Source organism: Emydura macquarii, unplaced genomic scaffold (genome assembly GCF_026122565.2).
Source record: "Emydura macquarii macquarii isolate MOO-44397 ecotype Brisbane River unplaced genomic scaffold, CSIRO-AGI_Emac_v2 contig_1027, whole genome shotgun sequence".
NCBI classification, from domain to species: Eukaryota; Metazoa; Chordata; order Testudines; family Chelidae; genus Emydura; species Emydura macquarii.
Window position 1 is genome coordinate 8,795,262 of NW_027131164.1, and position 19,787 is coordinate 8,815,048.

The 19,787-nt window shown below is 39.6% G+C and overlaps 1 long non-coding RNA gene across 1 annotated transcript; it reads right to left on the reverse strand.

Moving 5' to 3' along the window:
* Positions 1-254: 254 nt before the first annotated feature.
* On the reverse strand, positions 255-15,717 carry LOC137150823 (uncharacterized). Its single transcript, XR_010919076.1, has 3 exons — positions 15,670-15,717; positions 11,280-11,322; positions 255-421 (listed from the first exon to the last, which is right to left on the reverse strand). It is a non-coding gene; the product is annotated as an uncharacterized lncRNA (long non-coding RNA).
* Positions 15,718-19,787: the final 4,070 nt, after the last annotated feature.

The window sequence follows — 19,787 nt, forward strand, 5'->3', positions numbered from 1 at the left end:
ATTTATCTTCACAGCACCTCAGTGAGGTCAGGCAGTGTTATCCCTGCCTCACAAAGTGAGGAACAGAGAGTTTAAAGTGCCTTGCCAAAGTTCACACAGGAATTCTCTGGCAGAGAGGAGAATTAAACCCAGGTCTTCTGAATGCCAGTCTAGTGCCTTAACCACATGACTCTTCTTCCTCTCTGAAGAGTCTCTGAGAGAGGAAGAGAGTTGTGGGTGCTCAGCACTGACCTTTAGACATCCACGTTTGAAAATTTTGGCAACTGATTTATATAAAATCATAGATGTTAGAGAAAAGGGTGGCTATTCAGTCTGTATCCTTGACAATTCAGGATTCTTCCCTGCCAGTGATTGTCTAGTTAAACATCCAAAGCAATGGGGTCTCCATCATTTTCTTTAGGCTATTGTTCCATAGTTCTCCCTGTGTGAATAAGAGTGGATAATCAACTCCCTTACGTGCAAATGTGAGTACAGTACTAATGTAATTGATGCATACTGTTTCATACTCTATCATTCACCAAAAGAAACCATTGGGCCTGATTCTACCACCTTTACTCATACTGAACATAAGGAGCTAATTAATCTCTGTGAGGAAAGTGACAGAATTGGGCCCCTGATTTTCATGTCTGTCAGCATGTGTTAGGGAATATAATAGTGGTAAGACACTGCATGCAAAATATAACTAGCAACACACATCTAGAGATAGATACCTCTCTAAAGGTGCAGAGTTTCCACTGCATTAAGGGAGTTTAGACTCTGACCTGACACCTGAACAAGTTTGGTCCATAAAAATGGGATGGAAATCTCATAAGAACAGACTTGCTGGCAGAGTGGGCCTGGGTTTTTCAGGGCCCATGGGCAGTAAGAGATTAGAGATGCCATCCAGGACTCTGTCTGGAGTAACTGAGCCTATGGCAACATGACTAGAAAGTGAAAAATGGGATGAAGGAGCACAACCTTAGGTAGCCTCATTAATAGCATGGTTCTAAGATAGGCAGTGGTTTCTTTTTCTTATAAGACAAGGGACAGTCCTTCTCTGTATTTTGACACTTGTCCTTCCACTCCTGACCAGAATCAGAAAGTCCAGAGGGAAAACGTACTGTTTACTCAACTTTCACAAACAAGGTTCCGATCAATTCTGTGTTAGATTTGGGGTGGAAGCTTGAGATCCTTCTAGTGTCTCAGAGCAAGTTCTCCTGTCCCTAACTTTATATGCCAACTCTGTTGTCATTTGTACCAGTGCAAATCAGCAATCATGCCTTTGCACAGTGGACAGGAAATTGTATAATATTCAGTGAGGGTGAAATTCACCCTGTGAAGAAGGCCAGAACAAAGCCTATGCACCACATAAATCCCAATTAGATCCTATTTTGAGAATTTAAATGGGATGCAAGTTTTGTGCTGACCTTCTGCACCGGGACGAGGGAGGGAATAATTTCACCCTAACAGAGGAAAACACTAATGGCCTTTCTCCTCAAAGGAGTCTTTGTGTTTATTTACCATGCTGTATTGCAATACTGAGAAGCCACTGCCAGTCGGCAGTGGCAAATCATCTTCAGTTTTAAAAATCTTTACTCATAACCTGATATGTTTTCTACCAAGCTTTCTGAAATTATTTAGGACAGATACTGCTCCCACCACCACACTAGTTCCTCTCTCATCCATGTTATCTTCAGAAGAGGTTTGAATAACACCTCTGTTAAGCTTAAAAAAAGATGTTCTCACCATTAATTTTCACTTTGTGTCAAGTATTATTAGCTTGCAGGTTACATTACCAAACCTAGCACAAAGTCATAGTGGATGCACTATAGGTGAGATTCAATAAGTCTTCTACAGGTAATATGCTAAAATCTTAATCCAAAAGTACTGATACACAATGCCAAATATTCACTCTGTTAGATTTCAGCTACAGTGCTGAATGAGCCCTAACTCTTCCTGTACTGTCTTTTTGTCTGGTGTGCTGTCTATATTTTCAGCGTGTGACCATTTTAAGTGAATAGCCCTAATAATGAGTGACAAAGAGGAAACTGATACAATCCAGAATGACGTCTTGGTTGCCAAACAATATCTGCTTGCAAATCATGCATTCGATATAAAAAAACCCAGCATTAAGAGAGCATCATCCTGGGGAAAAGAGACACATTCTACTATAGCTAGTAAAAGACATTGGTGAAATAATGGAAGGGGTTAAACATACAGCAAATACTATTAAATTCAGAAAGTTGGTGTATTTATTTATTCTCTTACAGTCAGATTTAAACCTATTATGTCCTTTACATGAAAGCCCTTAACCTCTGTAATACATGAATATTTAGTAAATGCATCCTTAGCGCATGCATCTTTAACCCAGAAGACCTAAAAATGTGGTATCTTTGATAGATGACACACACTTACACTCAATGCATGCAAACACATGAGGATGAATCTGGCCCTATGATGCAATGGTCCATTGTAAGAATGTGGCAGAAAAAGCAGTGAAAGGGAAGAGAACAAACCTCCCAAATGAGTATATGAAGAAGATGGAGCACAGAATGCTGTGCCCTGCAGGCTGCAATCTGCTCCATTGTATGTAAACTACATACAGCACTCAGGCTTCTGCCAAGTTATCAAAGCTGCCCTCAGTTAGACAAACTCTGGTGCCTCTGGGGTGCTTGCTGGATTTCACACTGACAGAGCTGACAGTTCATTGTAGCTCTACTCTTGGCTGGCAGAACTTTTATTTTATGTGACGCCCATTCATATGGGCTAAAACAAGGCACATGCAATCAAGTCATTCATGCTAACTCTGGTATATCTGGGAAGCTAATAAAGATCTATTTTCAAGGTGAAACATTTCATTTCTTTCCCCAAATATGTTCTCTCATCAGGATGTGCTAGAAACTTTGAGAAATTGAAGAAAAAAAAAACTTCCAAACTTTCACCTCACCAGGGTAGTGACTGACTCCTTAAGATACCTCAGCATGCACTCCAGTGCTAACGGTGTAAAGAAAAGTTCAAGGTATATTGTCAAGGTTGTTAAACTAAAAATTGATCTACCTTATCAGTGGCCTATCAGGAAGACCTCACCTTCAGAATGCCATTACATTTGTATTCTTCCAACATGTCCATTCCAGAATTTTGAATCCATTCTGTTATTTTGAGATCATCACTTCACTTCACTTTAATTCTAGCACTCATGAAAACCTAATTAAATGAGGGATTTTTATAATCATATTATTATTTGTAGCACAAGCAGTCAGAATGTGGTCAGCACAGGTGGTCAAGCTGCTCTTGCCTAGGACATTTAAACCGAGAAAAGACAAAGCACTGGTGACTGCAATGTAGAAATCAATCCTGCACTGCTTGAGGAATGAACTAGTTGACCTAATATTCTGCTTGTTCCACTTCTAATTTCTGTAAGTCTGTTGGACCTATTTTTTTTAAATGGCTCATCCATAAGACAGTTTATATTCAAAGGTACATCTGTAGTCATATATGTCACTCTTTTGGCCTTCTTTCTTCATTTTCTTGTGATCGTATAAGATTATACAATGATCCTAAAGCATGTGATCCAGATTTAATTATATTAACTATGCATTAAATTTTCAAAGGGGCCTCAATGTGACCTGAAAATTTGCACACCAAGTCATTTATGCCTGCAGAATATTGAATTTGTTCTACAAATGATACTGCAGATGATCGCTGAGAATATTTGAAGCTGACTCAGGGATCTGAATACCCATTTATTGGAATTGGGTGTCCTAATATATTTGATCCTTTGAAATGTCTCAGCTGACTATTTTTTTTTTTTTGTTATAACCATCTATTTAACATTTTTTTACATATAACTGCAGATTTTTCTCTCATTTCCCAGTAAACACAGGGTGGAAACAGATGGTAATATGCAAATTTTATTTCATAGTGATGAATTAACTGGTTGTTATGGAAAGTGGAGCTAATCACTTTGTAACACAGGTTTTATGTTAATATAACTCCATTGATTCCATGAGAGTTACACTGTCATAAAACTTGTATAACAAAGAGTGGAGAATCAGATCCACAATCTTCATCTGTTTCCACTAGAACTGATCTGAATCAATCTCTCTCTTGTATATATGTGTATACTTGCATACTATGGAGGTGGCATGACTCCACAACTGAGGCTGAGTTCCATTTTGCCCTTATATCAGAGGTATAACCAGATGTGAGCAATCAGTTTCACAATTCATCAAAAATTTAGTTTTTAAAAATTTTATTTTTTAATTGCTCTCTCCTATATTAGCAACTCCTGAGGTCTTACATCAATAAATTAGTTTTAAAGTCTGGAATGCTAAGGACTTAATTTTGGATAACAGATTTTTCTTTTTACTTCCGTGGTAGTTTTCATTGCAAAGGGCTGAGTTAGTCGCTCAGGATTTGCTCCAGGGAAATCATTACCTATGAAATAAAATCCCGTTCTACTAAGAGAAGTTGGGGCATGGATATACCAAAAGCATTCAACTCCTACCTTATCCAACTTAATAGTGGCAATCTGTTCTCAAGCCCAACCACCGACTGGAATGACAGAGCTGTTACAGATCAGGATTGCAGTACATTAGCTGTGCTGCATAGAAAAGCCTATCCAAACTAACAGTGTGGACCTGATTCTCATTTACACTAAGGCCTTTCAACACTATTAAATGACGCCTTAAAGAGTGTGTATACATAGAGAATTAAAAGTCAATGAGAATCAGGTCTTATGTCTACATGAGTTGCTTTGTCCTAGCCTCTTTAACAATTCTTTATAATCCTGGTCTTGCACCATTGAACTCAACAGGAGGTTTGCCACTGACACCAGTGGCAATAGGGTCAAACCCTAAATTGAAATCACCAGATTTGGAAGTCTTTCCTTCGAGAGCTTGCATAAGAAATTTGGAACCTGAACCTGCTTTTCAACAGGAGCAAGACCTGGCTCTATAAAAGAAAGAAAAGACGAAAGGTACTCAGCAAAAGATGTACGGCTTACTAGTCTAAGAAGGCATTTTTGAGAAAACTATCTAAGCTATGTAGCATGCCTTTTGGAAATGTGCTTGCAAGTAACATCTCAAACTGGTTCCTATATGGAGTTATAAGAGCATTTCTTTCCTTAGTTATTGTAAGAGAGGAATATAAAAAGGACAAAGGAATTAAAAGTAAAATTGTAAGTGCAATATACAATACAAGTTAGAAGGCATAATCCTCTGCAGCATGCTATAGAAGGAATGCCTTTATATTTTTGCTTTTGTTATATTGGATGCACATGGTGAATGGGAACTATGGAATATTGTTAATTCACATTAACAGTGTGTGATATTGTGACTGAAAAATGCACATTTGTTCATTTGTATTTGAGATTTTATCAGGTTGGAGATTGGACATATCTTTAGGTCACACAAGAGTAGGATGAAATGAAGATAATTTTTTTTGTCCTGTGTTTCTAATTATTGAAAAAAAAGTTCTGTTGAATGATTATGACCCAATTTCGTTCTTGGTAGGAGAGGGTGGGGGGAGGGGAAGGGCAATAGGCTTTAGCCTATTATTTTATAGAGTATAATTTATATTTGACTGGGTTGTAAATATTAAACAATTGCAGCACGTCAGATATGACTGGCTCCTGTTTTGTTTTAAGAGAATATTTGTCAGTATTGCTTTACCTATTTACATTTCATGGGCTCTATATTTCCCCTAACTTTCCACATTCAAAGCTCCGCACAGCTAATAGTACTATCATGGAAATGAGAACAAGATGCCATAGCTGACTCCAGCTCTCAAGACCTGAACAGTGGGAAGACTCCCATTGGCTTCAATGGACTTTGGATTGGGCTCTAAACAAGCAGATGACTAACCAAAATCACTTTACTGGTGTTTTGGGAGACCACAACATTGCTGAGTGTAGACTTCAGGCCAAAGACAGATGGCACAGTTCATGTTGTTGGCCCAGACTTAGAATCTTTTCATTACATATGTTGCTGCTCCTTGCTTTTGTAAGCAGGGAAAGAACAGCAGTTATGGCATCTGCTGTGAATGGAGCTATGCCAACTTACACCAGTTCAGGATCAATCCCATAGTCTTCTACCCACAGTTTTCAAGAAGTTACTTCTATTTCATAGTTGTGTGTGAAGTGTCTAAATACCTGGATATTCAGTGAAATTTTATACCAAATAGTGTACAATAATACCCCCCCAAACAGTGCATTTGACACATTCTTATTGATTATAATTCTACTTTGCATCCACACAGCGTTTTTTAATCACTGATACTTAAATCACTTTATAAACATCAATTAATTCACATGCCAATCACCTCTTGTGTAGTTAAGTATTATAGCCATTTTAAAACTGCTTAAAAGACAAAGAGAAGATAAGTGACTTGGTCAAGGTCCCAGAGCAAGTCAAATGCTGAACCCAGGAGTCCAGGATCCCATTGCTCCACTCCAACCACAATACAATATTCTCTCTCTGTATTAAAAAAGTAAAAATGAGGAAAACAAAAACAAACAAACAAGAAAAGAACCTCTAGTGGAAAAGACTGGATTCTGAAGCCCAGATTCACTTCTGTGATATAAAGCAGAAGATAAACTGTATTCTGCCACTTTCTTGGCCCACCAAGAGCTCTACTAAAGTACAATGCCTGGAAATTAGTCTAAATACAGTTAGATTTCTATTCTGTTTCTTGCCCTAATGTATTGATTGCAGAGATAAAAATCTGGTGGAAAGGAACCAGAGATGTAACAGAGGGAAAAAAGGTTGCAACTATTGAAAAAAAGAAGCAGCTTTTGTGGACAGTCATTAAGAAACATCATCATTTATTCATCTAGTTCCATCTCTGAGAAATGTGTTAAAGGAGCAGAACAGTGAAGAATGAAGATGAGAAATAATGGAGCATATGAAAGATACTTTCCTTTTTCTTCTCATTTGTCATCTGACACATAAAATATGTGATCTGAAGGAGGCTTTCTGTTGAGATTCATCCCTGTATAGAAAACCAATTCAAAGCTCTCTGTACCACTTAGCCCTTAAGGTTTGGCTGTGTTCGAGGCCCTGGGTACGGTCAGCACTAGCTATAAATAGAATACAACTGCTTTCTTCAACAAATGCCGTACTCCTCTGGGGCAATGCACGTCTCAAAACCAAAGATGTGAGAGCTGGGAGAAAGTATTCCCTGTCCAGGGGACCTGGCTAGAGCACAATCTTCCAGAGGAGCTCAGGTAGATCCAGGATGACCATCTTTAGGAAACATTGCAAGGCCTCCCTTCTTGACAGAGACTCCACCATATATGACACTCACAAGGTAAACAACCTTTTACTTCCAAACTCCTCCCAACTCCACTCCCACAATAAACCTTTCCAAAAAAGAGTTTTGACACCCTACCCTCCCCCACAAAAAAGAAAGACGTGCCAGAGACTCCATGAAGATTTTGCTATTGATTTTATGTGGAAGATGCTCAGACACTGTGGTGATGTACAGCTGTATAAACCCTACAGACAGACAGATAGAAAGAAATCAGTCAGAGTTGGGTGGGAGAGATGTTTGAGGACTAAGTGAGATGAACAGGGGTGGGACTAAAGAATCTATTAGTATGAACACAGATCCAATAGCCGAATGCCCTTCTGGATTGCAAGGGAAGGGAACAGAGAATCCTACCCATATGGTCCTACATCCCCTGCTCATGGATTGTCTTTTTGTTTTTTGTTTGTACAGTGGCTAGCACAATGGGGTCCTGGACCAATCTGGAGGATCCTAGGTGCTACAATAATACAAATAATAAACAATAAATAATGCCCTAGGAAGTGACTGGCCTAGGAAGGAAAATGGCCAAGATGCATGTGGGATGCACTAGGTCAAGGTACCAAACTGTGGTAAGCATATCTCTGGAGGTATGTGAGATATCTCAGGGAGGTACATGGGAGAAATTGTGTAATGGTGGATTTTATTTATTCATTATTTTATTTATTGCATTTTCATAATAGGCAACTCAGACGAAGCTTAAAAACTGTGGGAATTTGTTATATAAAATACAATAGTTAATTTACTTCAAGATGCACCAATGAGAACACAGATATATAGAAAAGGAGGTGAGGGTTCTGTACATCAGTGTCTCTATATATCTGAAAAGTCCCAGAGGGATAGCCGTGTTAGTCTGTATACAGCAAAAACAACGAGAGTCCTGTCCCTATTCACAACCATTGATTAGAAGGTGAGAATGTGTGAACAGTGACAATTACTTCTTATAATGAGAAAACCATTCCAAGTCCCTATTCAGACCCAGTTTGATTGTGTCAAATTTGCATATGAGTTCCAGCTCTGCAGTTTCTCACTGAAGTCTGTTTTTGAAGGTTTTTTTTGTAGAAATATGACAACTTTCAAGTCAGCTACAGGGTGTCCTAGGAGATTGAAGTGTTCTCCGACTGCTTTATGGATGTTACCATTTTTTATGTCTGATTTGTGTCCATTTATTCTTTTGCGTAGTGACAGTCCAGTTTGGCCAATGTACATGGCGGAGAGGCATTGCTGGCACATGATGGCATATATTACATTAGTAGATGTGCAGGTGAATGAGCTCCATATGGTGTGGCTGATGTGGTTAGGACCTGTGATGGTGTCACCAGAGTCGATGTTCGGGCAGAGCTGGCAATGGGGTTTGTTGCAGTGATTGGCTCCTGGGTTAGTGTTCTTGGTATATGGTGTTCGGTTGGTGGGGAGTATTTGCTTCAGGTTGGGGGGCTGTCTGTAAGCAAGGATAGGTCTGCCTCCCACGGCTTGAGCAAGTGAGGGATCATCTGGGGGCTGTAGGTGATGGCTAATCTGTTGTTTTCTTTGTTGGGTCTGTCCTGTAGTAGGTGACTTCTGGGTACCTGTCTGGCTCTATCAATTTGTTTCTTCACCTCTCCAGGTGGGCATTGTAGTTTTAAGAATGTTTTATGGAGATCCTGTAGGTGTTTGTCTCTGTCTGAGGGATCGGAGCAAATCCAGTTGTATCTTAGGGCTCGGCTGTAGACAATGGATCGTGTAATGTGTCCAGGGTGGAAGCTGGAGGCATGAAGATATGTATTGCAGTGAGTTGGTTTTCGGTATATGGTATTAATGTGACCATCCTTTATTTGTATTGTAGTGTCCAGGAAGTGAATTTCTTGTGTGGACTGGTCCAGGCTGAGATTGATGGTGGGGTGGAAATTATTGAAATCCCAGTGGAATTCTTCGAGGGACTCTTTCCCGTGGGTCCAGATGATGAAAATGTCATCAATGTAGCATAGGTATAGGAGAGGTGCTTGGGGACGAGTTTTGAGGAAGCGTTGTTCTAGGTCAGCCATAAAAATGTTGGCATACTGTGGGGCCATGCGGGTGCCCATAGCTGTGCCACCAACTTGAAGGTATAGATTGCCTCCAAATCTGAAGTAGTTGTGGGTCAGGACAAAGTCAAAGTTCAGCTAGCTTTACTTAGTCTGTACAGTGCAGGTTCAGTTGCCCAGCAACTGTCCAGTCTAACTGAGCTCAGAACGTAAGCAGGGTTTTTTTCATCTGTCTACGTCGCACTATAACTACATCTGTACGTAACAGTGAAATATGGACAGATGGCTAAAGACAGGTAGCATTAAGAAGAACACACAAAGTACCAGTGATGAGAAGAGCAGGGGAATTGGGCAGCTGGTAGATCGGGAAGGGGTTATACAATAAGAAAAATTTGGTCTGCATTAGGTATCATGGCAGTAGGACTCCTATGGAATCTTTATCACATGCTAGAACTGCCCTCCCCTAGGGAAAGTAATGGAACAAACACTGCCTGCATTTCCCTGGGGTAGAATGGCCTCCACTGACCAAAATGGTGCAGTTTGCACCTCCTCACTTTTATACTAGCTGCCATTTTAAAAGGGCATTTTCAAAGGCACAAATGTCAGTTAGATACCAAACACCCAAATGGTGTCAGGCATCAGCTTTTGAAAAATCTCCCCTTAAATATATTTCTAAAGTAATGAAAATAAAAAAAATCATAGCCAGCCTTGCAGAGTTCTGGCTCACTATCCCAGACTGACTGAGGCCGTGGGAGGGCACGATTGTTATAATTGTCAATGCACCCTCCCACCACCAGCCCAGGGCATCATATGAGAGTCTTTTTATATGTCATGAGGAGTCACAGAGGCTACTCAAGGAATCATGTATGGGGTACAGAACTCAAAGATTCTAGTATTTCAGTACTCCGAGGAATAATATAAGAACTCATTGCCTCACATTGCAATTTGATATATCTAATTCCAAGTGCTCCCAAGGAAGATTCAAAAAAGCTGTTGTAAAACTTGGTAATCATCAGCTATTTGTGCATCAGATCCTTAGGAGAACAATACATTTACTTGCCAAGGTGAGAGAAGAAAAATATTTTTTTAAATACATGTTGGCATTAGTTTGTCTTTAATCTTTCTTTTTTCCTCATTCCTCTCTTAAACCCAGGAATCAGCCCAATCTACATGAACTTTTATCTTAGCTGAGTGACCGCATTGTAAACCTATCTTAGTCAACACACTGTAAATGGTTTTAATTAATTAATTTCCTTTGGAAATCTGTTGTATCCTGTATCCTGCTTTAACCCCCTATGAAGAAGGCCCAACGTGGAAGTATCAGTTAGCACGATAAGTACAGCTCAGTGACAACTCACTTTGTTGTTAATGAAAAATGGTTACTGCTGCATTCAGCAGCCCATTGATGTTAATGTGTCCAATGATCTTGTGGGCTAACATCTGGTCTGTGTTAGGTGCTAATTCTAATTCTTAGTCAATATTTTTGGAAATTGCTACTGTTGGCAATTTACAGCTCTTACCTGTGTGTGAACTACAAAACTTTGCTGTGATTTAGGTAAATAACATTTGTTCTGAAATAATTTGTTAGTATTAATTCTACATATTTCATCATAACTTCAGGGCAAGTAAAGACACATGCTATTAGTACCTAATGTCAAGTTTGATCACTATTCAATGCTCTTAAGTTTTGCCATTTTTGCTAAGTATGTGGGGTCTCAACTTTGCTGATGTGTTGTAGCGATAATTTATAAAAGGGAAATGTCCCAAAAGCTCTGTAGAAAAATGCAGATGCGATAAACATTATGGCTCATGCCAGATAGAAGTAGGAGAGCTACCTACAACTAGATTTGTGTGCCTACTAAGGCTTTCCATTTGTTTAATTTCTGACAGCTAGTTATACTATTTTGGAATCTTCTTTCTTGACAATGGCAACTGATGTCCAAAATAAGCAGTGGGTCTGCAGTTAGGAATTTACTAGAGTGACAAACTCACCAGCACTTCTCTGCATAATCATAACTGCTCACAACACCAACGCCTGTAATGCAATCATCAGTGATGAGAATGAGTCTCATGTGTTAAGGGGGTGGGGATTTTTCAGCTATTGGCTCATTAGCGTAGAACTCAGAACCAAAATACAATGAAATGCAAAACTCATTTCCTTCGCTGACCTTTTCCCCAAATAAATAAGTAAAACCCCTCAGAGTGAAGGGGATTTCATGATGACCATAGTACTCAAAATCATAGCTAGCTAGAGGAATGTAGTCAAATTTATTGCCTATATTTAAGGGTGTCTGGCACTTCCCATTACATGACCTTTATTTTAATTGCTTATAACTTTTGGGCTGAAATTTTCTATGCTAGGTGTCTGCCTCAGGCTGATTTTTTTTGAAATTTCCAGCAAAAAGGATTTCACTGTTTTCAGAGATGTGTAGGAATAAAATTATAAGAATGAAATTAGAGTATCAACCTCTATATAGTTAAAAATATCTTGTTTTGCCCATGTTAAATAAATTAAAAACCCCATTTTGACCCTATGTACTCCATCTTACAAACTTTTGGTTGAGAATGTGTGTGTTCCAAGCTTGTCCCTCATGCTTTACAGGAGCAACTTGAAATTTGGCATGGGCGGGTGTCCTGCTATCAGAGATGTGCAGCTTCTGCCATCACTACCAGTGAAAAGACACCCACCTTTGGCCAAGTTATATTTTGCACAACAGATGTGCCTTCTGCCATGTGAAAAGAAACTTTGGCCAAGTATCTCTAAGTTCGTGCTCAGTATAGACACGTCAGAGGTTGGCAGCAGAATTCTCTGATGATTCCACCACCAGATCATGCAGCAGCAAGAGCTGAGCGGGTCTTTCCCAGCAGTTACTGCTAACAGACACAGAGCTGAAAGCAGGGAAACTGTCTCTCCTGTGCTCTTAATGTCCCCTTGCTGGCATCCAGGCAGTGTGGAGCAGGAGGATCAGCCTGACTGAAACGATGAGGGGATAAGACCCAGACATGGTTGGTGAAGTGGCAGAGAAAGTAGATTGGGACTGGGAGCTCTGGGGAGGGGAAACTGTAACTGGGAACTGGCGAGGAGGTAAGGGAAGACTGGGACTGGCTGGGAAGGAGCCTGGCACTGGGACTGAGCGGGGAAATAGGGAAAGGAGTAGGGGGGACTAGAAGCCAGTGGGAGAAGAGGGAAGACTGGGACTGAACAAGAAGCTATAGGGGGAGACTGGGAGTGGCTGGATAAGGAGAATGCGATGAGGAGCCTGGTGGGGAGATTGGAATTGGGAGTAGAAGGGGAGGGAAAAGCTTTTGATAGGATTAGAAAGTGGGCAGTGGAGGAGGGGTGGCTAGGACAGAGATTGGGATATGGATTTGGGGGACACAGTGTGTGGGATGGAAGCAGGAGAGAAACTGAGATTTGAGGAGGGTCCCAAATGGGGGGAAAACTGGGATTGGCTGGACAAGGAGCTTGGGGCAAGGAACATGGAAAGACACAGACAGGGTATCCAGATGGCGAGTCTAGGAGATTGGAACCTGGATCAAGAGCCCAGTGGGTGGAGACTGAGACTGTTCAGGCAAGGAAAATGGGACTGGGACAAAGAAACAACTTTAATTCTGTCATCTCCTAACTTTGCGATACTTGACTTTGCTACTTTAATGTTCTTTTACTGTAGTGTTTTGTGTGTAATATAAACATAATTCATTAGAATGCATACTGTGGCTTGTAGCACTTTGTTAAGCAATGATGAGTTCTTAAAGATTCATTTTATAAAAGAATCACTGGTTGCTATGGAAGCAGTTTCATTAATTCTTTGTTAGAATGTGTTTTTTCTGCTAATATAAAAAAAAGCAGTACCTTTTTTCTTTTAAAACCATATTTATCAGGATGGTATCTGTCCATCATACAAGAAAAGAGAAACGGGTAAATTCATTGTAAATTCTCTCTATCTTTCTATAACCAGAAGCAGAGTGGGGAACTTGGCATTAGTTACTGGTTTGTTCTTTATGGGGGTGAGATGGGATACTGTTCTCTTAGTAAAGGGATGACCACTGAAAAAATTCATTTTCAGCTCTCACTGTTCTTACCCTGTTGCATTCTGACCCTGTTACCTCCATTGCTCTTGAGGAGTACAATTGTCACAGAAAGTCCTGACTCCTGAATAATATTTGTGATCCATAAAATCTATTGCTGAGGACAGGATGTGTAGACCATTGCAGTCATATGCTCAACACAGGCCAATCAATGACCATGTGAACCTAAAGTAAGTGTTGTAATGTTATATCCCCAAAGTGTGTTTGTGTATGAGGCTAGGGTGGAGGGAGACATACTGATGTGACTGAGGCCTATGTGGGGAATGGGTGAACTGGAGCTGGAGTGCATATGTGAAAAGCAGATGTGGAGGCTGTTCCTGAGGAGAGCTGAGTGTGTGACAGCAGGGGCTTGGGAAAGAAGTCTCTATAATGACTGTGTTAAGATATTTTAATAAAGAAGTTACCTATTGTAAACAAATCCATATGTCTTCTAATCCATAGTCCCATTCCTATTTAGGCATCTGGCAATGTAGGGATTTAGAAGCCATAGAATTAATGGTATTGGTCCCTATTATGTTTAATAGGGGGCAGACTGCAATTAATGACTCATTTTAAATGACAGTTTTAATGAGAGTCTTCTTTTAGGAAGACCCACCATTAAAAGAGAAAAAAAATTCTACAAGCCTTTCATCCATAGGAAGCTAAACTAACCAACAAAAGCAATTTTTGGAGAAAAACATTTAACAGAAGACAGTAAGGGAGTCCTACATACAAACTACTTGCCCCAGCATATACGTATTAGGGCTGGTCGAAACTTTCCATTGCAGCCTTTTCTATAGAAAATTCAGTTTTCAACAATTTTTTCACTCAAAAAAAAAAAAAAAAAAAAAAAAAAAAGTCTGCCTATGGTGGAATACTTTCACTTTTCATTGAAAAAAAAAAAAAAAAAAAAAACAATAAAACCTATAACTAAAAACCTTTGGCAGAAAACCAAACACTTTACAGCCAAAAAATTTCAATGTTTGGTTCTTCAACAAAAAAAGTTTTTAAAAAAAAATCCATGGAAAATTTTGATGACTTTTTAAAAATGTTTATCATCAATAAAGTTTTGCACCAGTTCTAATTACAATATGTATGTTTGTGCCAGGTCAAGTAGCTTATGTGTATGGATTGTCTTCTGTCCACACACACACACACACACACACACACACACACACACAATCACTATATAACTCTTATTTTAATAAATATATTATATTTATTTATTATTATTGTTTATTCTTTTTATTAATAATTAAATAAGAGTTACACAGAGACCTAGTATTTTCAAAATCAAGAAAAGAGGCACAGTTAGTAAGAAAGAATTGTTAAGCGGGTTTTTGGTGGGGTTTTTTTTTTATTTATTTATTTCATGAATCTTAATGAAGTAAATTGAAAAGACAGTCAAAACTTCATGAAGCTCTGATATTACCCTCTTTAGCCCAGACTACCCAGACTACCCTCATTTGGCCCAGACTACTTTATTTAAAGTGTTGCCATTTGACTCCCAAATGTTTCTCATTTAGGGATCCTATTTCTCCCACACGTCATGATTTTATTGAGCTAGACTTTCACCCACACTACAGCAAATACCACCAAGAATGTTTCTAAATCATGCTGGGTTTTTTATTTAGCATAGTCTATAAGTCCATTCACAGACTCTTATTTGACAAGTCTTAGTCTGATGTTTTGTTGGTCGTAGGTAGTTATTGAAGGGGGCTGGGAATTAAATATTTCTTGCCCAATAATGCAGGGTTCATAATATTTGTCATTGTCTGAATTCCCATGGAAATGCAAGGGTATGTCTACCCTGCAATTAAAAACCTACGGCTGGCCCGTGCCAGCTGACTCAGGCTCATGGGGCTCAGTCTAAGGGGCTGTTTAACTGAAGTGTAAAAGTTTGGTCTCGAGCTGCAGCCCAAGGTCAGGACCCTTCTCCCTCCCAGGGCCCTAGCACGTGGGCTCCAGCCTGAGCCCGAACGTGTACACTGCAATTAAACGGCCCCTTAGCCCAAGCTCTGCAAGCCCGAATCAGCTGGCATGGGCCAACCATGGCTATTTAACTGCAGTGTAGACATATACCAAATGTACGGAGTAGCTGCAATTTCGGGTCAGTTCCTTCACACACTGTAATTTGCCTAGAAAAGAGCTGCATATTTAATAACTCCTGTTTTGGTAAGGGTTAATATATGAACATTTGCATTTTATTTGTCTCTTTTACAAGAAACATCTGTATTTGAGAGGATCTAGAATGGATTACAGGTCACAGAGGGGCAGAAAGTTATACAAGCTATTTTCTAATCCTGTTTTTTACCTTCAATAAAAGGAGTGTTATGGATTTCCTCTCCCATCTGGCTGGTTTGCATGTGGGCGGGGCTAGAAGAAGGATAAAAGGGAGTGAAAAATTACATTGTTTTTATAGTTGTGCTTCCAGTAGCTAGCCTTAGGGAAGACAGGCACTTCAGTAGCTAGCGCTCTGGCCATGTAAAAGATTGCTGGGTTTAAAGAAATGTGGTCTTGCCTCACTCATTTAGATACCCCAGAGGCTTCAGTGGACACAAAGTAAATGTGCTGGATGTCACTACAGATCTTTACATTCACTCTAACTAGTATTTACCCAGCCACAAATGTAGTCCTATGAGATTTCTAAATAAGAAAAAAAAGAATCTATTCTACCCTGCATAGCAAAGAGAATAAAGGCCAGGATTCTCTTCTGCATTAGAACCCTGCCCAGTGCAGGAGATGGAGTGAAGTGTCAGGGAGCCGGTTACAGCTCTCTGATCTGCAGGGCTGCACTGTGTTGGACATAACCCTGATGCAAGCAACTTAGAATAGTTGCCAGACTGTTTTAAGTTGTACGATTGGCACAGACCGCCTAAGGGACCCTATGTTACTGGAGGATTAGTGTAGCAGAACTCTGACATGTCCTTCCCTGTTCCCTACATGCCTTTTTCATTACCTTGACATGACCATTTTCCTGAGTGCCCCACCAGGGCCTCCGTGCAATAGAAAACCTGACAGGTTATCTCCATTAATGTAAACACAACTGGCTGCAGGTGAAGTGGAATAACAGAAGTAATTTCATTCAAATCTCATGAATACAGCAGCAAGACCAGTGTCTTGTACTATAAATAAGACCAAGAACATGTAGGTTTGTTAGAAGCTGTAGAGCTCCCTGCCCACCTGGTTTCCATACCTTTGATGTGGCGCATTTACCCTCTTTCAAAAGGCTAGCAAATGCACCACTATCATATGACCTTCTTGTAGTCAGCCAGATCACAGTCTGCGCTCAGCCATCATATTAAGTCTCTTGCCCTGGGTCCTCGCTAGAACTCCTACTCCTGGGCAAGCTCTCTGTTTCCTGCATGAGTTGAGCTCAGTCCCAGAGCCCTTTGGGAGTCTAATTATCTCCAGTTCCTGGCACTGCTACTCTGGTCCAGCTACAGGGCACTGACAGAGAGCAGACATACAGATCCCCTCTCAGGGCTACAGTGTCTGTCTGCCATAAACCAGGGGGAAGTGAAAGCTAGTCACTACCTTGTGCTGGGTTCCTCTGATAGTGGGGCTCTCTAGCAGCCTCTCTTCTTAGAGTTGCCAGCTTCACCTTTTTTAGCTCCCTTTCTCCAAGTAAAGCATGTTCAACCGGTACAAGTAATTGGCACTGCCTGAGCCTAACACTTGTTAAACCTGCTCAGAGTGGGATGGAGGAGTGTCCATCATATTCCTGCCACACACAGTGCGGTGAACTGAATGTGAAAACAATTGGAATTTGCCTCTTTTTCTAGTTCCGGTGCTTCTGCAACAATGCAATTTTCTGCAATATTTTATTCTCCTGGTCTGGAGATAGATGTTAGAGGAGAAAATCTGCATATTTAGGCATCTATTCTCCCCATGCACGTATATTTCCCATTATTGTAAATGGGATTTAAGTATGTAGTCAGGAAAAGGAAAATAGACTGCTAATGATCTAAGCTAGAGAAAAGGTAACACGAAGTAGTTAGAAAACAGGCTAGTTGAAGAGAGGAAGGAAATTATTCCCCTGAAATAAATGATAAGAATGGAAAAGACTATCTGGACTTGGATTTTCTGCATAGAAGAGGCATTTCATCTCCATTGGTCTCTCAGATATTGTACCTAATCTACACTTTAAAACCTCTAGTGACAGTGGATCAGCTGCCTCCCTAGGCTGATCATGATAATTACCATGACGATTAAGGAACGTTTTCCTGATGTCTAACCTAACCAGCAGGATGAGCAGCTTCCTCTGCTCAGAAAACACATGGAACGTTATTTATGCAATATAAACAACTGTGATAGAGAGAAGAAAAACCTGTAGCACTTACTTCTCATCCAAGGAAACTCTCAGCTCATACAGACTATTTCCAAGCTTTGCTGCTTATTTCTGACATTACTCTGAAAAAAAGCTTTCCTTTCACTTTGGCTCTAGTAAAAAAAACTGAGATTAAAATCAGGCCTGCAACAAAAGAGTTAATGATGTAAACTGTGATGCCATCAAAAGTCCCAAATTAATAAAGCAAAACCAAACATGATCTCTCATAGTTATGAGTGTAATCTTTTTACTTTTTGGTGGGTGGGAATAAGCTATCGTCCCCTGACTGCAAGGGCATGCCAACTCCTCATGTCCCTACATCTCCCACGAACCACCAGGCATCCCCAAAGGGAAGTCCTATGGCCTGAGCTACACAGGCGGTCAGACTAGATGATCACAGTGGTCCCTTCTGGCGTTGGAATCGATGAAGCTATGAAGATGTTGTTTCAGAATTGTTAACAGTATAACAGAGTAGCTAATGTGATTTCAGAATGGAGTGGGTAGCTGCCTGAGTAGCTGGAGTCAAGGGGACAGATAAGGCTATGGTGAGAGCCATTGTGTGCACAAACAAGGGCATATAACCTTAAGAGTATTAATGATGTGATAATGACACCTTTATTAAAAAGTGAAAAATAATGCCTTCCTTTGGAAATATAATTTTCCCTGACATTTCCACAGCTATATCTCTGGCACAATCATTATCCTTTATTCACTTCTTGAATTCATTATTATTTTGCCACAGTTGAACCTATTGAGGTTTCCATATTACATTTCTAAATTGTTCTTAGAGGAATGAAGCAGAATACTGTCATTCAGAACAAGTGCGAAAGTGATCATTAAAAATAAATACTGCAATAATTGCAAGGTGGTTCAATTAAAGGAACAAAGAAAGAGAATTGTGACTGATCCATACAAAGTCATAGTTTATTGTTACAAACTGGATTTGAATTCAGTCTGGTTGGAAACAGGCAAAAGATCTCAAAGTTGCAAGCACCACATAAAAAGAGCTGGAATGATGAATTACCTGCATTCAACCTTCTTTCTTTTTCCAGGAACAACTAATGATAATGTTATCCCATCTGCAGTAGAGATTTTGCTAAAATTTTATCAGCATATATTTTATGTTGCTGACTCCTGAAGACAACAGCCATGTAGAATAACCACCAATTCACAGACATGCTAGATACTTGAGTTGCATACAGAATTATAAAGCCTTGGATGTTTCTCATTGTTGATTCAAAATTTAATAGAGTTTTTCATTCACAGATACTTCTATGTGGTGTTTCTTTTGATAGTTAAGTGCCCGATGCCTCTTAAACCTCCTTAACATTATCTAATTTCTTTCAGTCCAGGTAAGTTGTAATTGTCATAACTAGAGATCAGCAAAATGTTTAATTAAAAAAGTTAAAATGTTTAAAATGAAATGTTTTGATTTTGTCAAAATTAAACTTTTAATTAGACCCAAAACTAATTTTTAAACCTTTAAATTTGCCCAAAAAATCAAAAATTTTCATTTTGGTCCTACCCAGAACAATTTTTTTTTCTACTGTTCAAAATTGCCAAGAAATTGAAAAATCCACAATTTACGTAGCTCTACCCATAATTGACATACACTGAGTCTTTGGAAAGGAAGGAAATAAAAGTGCATTTGATCATATCAGCATTCTTTATAAGCATTGTATCAGCCCAAGTTTCAGTAAGTTTAGCTGGTGGCAAAATTACAAACTGAAATGTCGTATTTAAGCAGTGGCATGGCAGAAGTGCAGAGAGGCTTGTGTGAGAAACAGAGAATGGTTGGTCAAGGATAGTATCATTTGTGTTACAAAAGGATAGGGGATAATGCAACAAGAGACAGTGAAAAAGCATAGAGTAGTAGGTTTTTTTAAGGGATGTAAAGGAAATTCTTGAGCTGAAAACGTATTGCTGAATCAATCAACACTGCTGTGAATTGGTGTCAAACAAAGAATTCAAGGAACAATATTTCAGCAATGAAGAATTACATTCTCTCCCATAAATGCATTCAGTTACTTTTGCTGATTAACAGTAAATAACCTCATTGGTTAAAGTCCGCTATGTTTTCCTGCTTCCTCATCTTTATGAGA